Raw genomic sequence first — 3,862 nt, forward strand, 5'->3', positions numbered from 1 at the left:
GGGAGAGGGGGGGGGGCATGAAAACTGTGACGAGTCATACAAAAAATGTGACAAAGGGGGGAGGGGTGTTCAAAATGGGCCAAATTTGCGTGACATAATTAATGGTTGTGTTCAAAATTAACACGTTGTTAAATTAATTACGTTACAAATTAATTGCAGCAGCGTGCACCACAAACACAACGCGATTGGCAAATTTTTCATCGAAAGTCGAAATGAAGCGCATCTTTTGCAGAGTAAAAGAAAGTAAGTCCGCTCGGTTCCAGTGACTAAAGACTAGTGAAAATTTATTTCTAATCAACAACTACTGTTGCTATGTTGGTTGCTAAGCTACAGTAGTATATAAGGCATTATGTACAAAGTATAGGAAATCGTAGGTTGCTTCGATCTCTTCTAACACTCCCTCCTAAGCTACGAATCCTAATAATGTCTTAAATTCTTCCAGCTTCTGATTCATCAGCGGTTTGGTGAAACCGTCTGCTGGTTGCTGCTTCGTGCTAACATATCCCAGCTCGACGACTCCTCTTTCTAGCACATCTTTGACGAAATGGTACCTGATGTCCAGATGCTTGGTCCTGGGATTGTAGCCTTGATTGCGTGCGATACAGATGGCTGATTGATTGTCGCACCGGAGCGGAATCCCTTGGATACCAAAAATCTGCGACTGGAAATGATGCCACCATAATGCTTCCTGGATGGTGCGGGAAAGCGCGATATATTCCGCTTCGCACGAGGATAGTGCCACTGTTGGTTGTCGCTTAACGTTCCAAGACACTGCTCCTCCCATGAACGTGAAAACATATCCGGTGGTGGATTTCCTGGAATCCGGATCTCCTCCCCAATCGGCATCTGTGTAACCAACCAAATCCGCGCAGTGCTCCTTCGAGTATGTCAGCCGTACTGTACTAGTACCTCTTAGGTACCGGATGATTTGCTTAACAGCGTTCCAGTGGCTACGGCCGGGATTGCTGTTGAATTGGCTAACTTGGTTGACCGCAAAACTGAACCACAATCACGTCACGGCTGATCTGGATGTCACGCTTGACCAGATCGTATACCCGATATCCCTTGACATCGGCGGCGTATCCCACGAAAACTGCTTTCTGGGATTTTGCGTCGAACTTCTTCCTTCTGTGCTTCGGTACGTGGACCAGTACTAGCGATCCGAAAATACGCAAATGGCTCAGATCTGGCTTCTTACCGGTCCATGCTTCCTCCGGTGTCATCTCAAGGGACCTCGTTGGACTCCTGTTAACGAGATACGCTGCCGTTGACACCGCCTCCGCCCAAAATTCCTTCGGGAGACGCGAATCGTTCAGCATGCTTCGGGCCTTCTCGATGAGCGTCCGGTTCATTCGTTCCGCTACACCGTTTTGCTGTGGTGTGTACGGACAAGTCTTCTGGTGACGCACTCCATCCTTCTCCAAGCTGCTTCTGAACGGCGCATTGCCGTATTCGGTCCCATTGTCCGTCCTCAGAACCTTCAGCTTTCGGCAGGTCTGCCGTTCAGCCATGGACTTGAACTTCACGTATGCTTCAAATGCTTCACTTTTTCGTTCCAGGAAGTAGAGAAAAACTTTTCGACTCGCATCGTCGATGAAAGTCATCACATAACGGCTGCCACCGAGAGATGGAACCTCGATGGGTCCAACCAGGTCCGAGTGAACTAAGTCCAGCAGACCTTCAGCTCGCGACACACTGGAAGGAAAAGGATTACGTGCATGCTTACCCTCGATACAGGCGATGCACTCCGGGATAACGTCGTTTGCCAATTCGATGCCGTCGGCCATCGCCATCAGCTTCCGTAAACTTTGAAGGTTGAGATGCCCTAGTCGTCTGTGCCAGATTCTTGAACTCGTTGTAAGTAAGGATTCCTCGTTCCTTCGGTTGAGCATGTACAGGCCGCCTACCTGTGTGCCCGATGCGAGCACGTTGCCATCGCTTTCGTGTACCTCGCATTTATCTGCAGTAAACACCACTGTCAATCCTTTTTGACACATCTTGCTGACCGATAGGAGATTAGTGGCCAGTTCCGGAATCTGCAGCACTTCTTGAACTTCGATGAGGCCTTCACTTAGCTCGAGATTCACTAACCCCTTCGCGACCGACTTCATGCTGTCGTTGTTTGCCGTTCCCACAGAACGCGACAATTCTTGCTGCACCACAAAATCGCTGCCACTCCGGGACATGTGACATGTGGCACCAGAATCGAAGTACCACTCCGAGGCGCTTACATTACCGATCGCAAAAACGCTGCACAAAGCCTTACCAGACGTCCTTGGAGGATTTTGCTTTTGTGGACATTTCGCTGCAAAATGCCCACGCTTCTTGCAATTGTGGCATGTGTCGTCCTTCTTTGCAGAACCACAGTTGCCACCACGACGCTTCGATTTTTGGTTTGAGTACAGCGCACCGTCTGCGCTGTCATTCTTGGGTCCGCTCTGCACCTTCACGTCTTGCAAAATTTTTGCCTTTACTGCATCAGACGTCAATGCAGTACCCGATGCCTCAAGTCCCATTATCATGGGTTCGTAATGCTCCGGAAGTCCCATCAGCAACAACGCAGCGAGCCATGAATCATCGACCTTGAATCCGATTCCCGCAAGTTTGTGTGTCGTGGACATCAATTCATCGACGTACGATTCCACGCTACCGCATTTGTCCAACCGGATCGACGTTAGCTTCCTCAGCAACCCGATTTCCCGCGTCAGACCGTTGTCCTGAAAAGCATTCCGCAGCTTCTCCCACGCTTCCTTGGCATCATTCGCGTCCTGGACCAGACTGTAATTTGTCGTCTCCAGGCTCAAGCAGATGGTGGCCAACGCCCGCAAGCTAACCTCACCGTCGACTTGCTGACCTTCAGTCGGCGACACAGCGCACCAGGATCCATCGCGGATGAGCGTCATTTTCATGGCGAACGCCCACGTCGTGTAATTTTCACGACCCTTCAGCTTTTCGATGATCGGCATAGCGACCGCGTTGATCGGTCCATGTCCAGCAGCTGACACTCCGGCTCCGCCTCCAGCGGCCGATTGCCCAGTTCCGCTTCCGTTGGCACCGTTCATCTGCTTACCGCTTGGTATCTTGAGTTGGAGTTTTTACTGCTTCTCGAAGCTTCTTTCTTCCGGCTATGACCAGTTCTGGGCCCATAACCTTTTGCAGAGTAAAAGAAAGTAAGTCCGCTCGGTTCGAGTGACTAAAGACTAGTGAAAATTTATTTCTAATCAACAACTACTGTTGCTATGTTGGTTGCTAAGCTACAGTAGTATATAAGGCATTATGTACAAAGTATAGGAAATCGTAGGTTGCTTCGATCTCTTCTAACAGCATCCCACTGGCCAAAGAATACTTTTAATGGTTGTCCAATGCTTCCGCCCGCCAGATGGCACAGGAAATGTGCCCTCTTCATGTGAGCTAAGGTACTTAAGTTGATGTAATCTTCATTCCGGAAAAACTTGTCCGGAATCTCCAGCAGTAAATCTACTTTCAGTGGATTGCCATAAGATGATCCCAAACGACTGGATCCAATATGGTGCACGATCCGTTGCTGAACGAATTTGAAGCTTTCCTTGGCGAGAACATGCGAGCCGTCGGGAAATGTCAGCGGGAAATCAACCTCTTCATAATCCACATCCTTTAGATATCTTTCATTGTCCGCATCTTTTACCGTCCTCAAAAACTTCCGGAAATCGCCCAACCAACGCTCAATATAATTTAACACCTTGAATGTCACCTTCACCTCGCTTAAACGCTGTCCAGACTGGAGAGTTATAACATGTTATAATGGTTATCAAATATTTGCAACACAGAAACCACCATCAAGATAGCGCTATAACATGTTAAAACTCTTTAGTCTGAACGTACT

Source organism: Ochlerotatus camptorhynchus, unplaced genomic scaffold, assembly GCF_037179485.1.
Source record: "Ochlerotatus camptorhynchus isolate MF236.1 unplaced genomic scaffold, CSIRO-AGI_Acam_v1.1 ptg000304l, whole genome shotgun sequence".
Classification (NCBI taxonomy): domain Eukaryota; kingdom Metazoa; phylum Arthropoda; class Insecta; order Diptera; family Culicidae; genus Ochlerotatus; species Ochlerotatus camptorhynchus.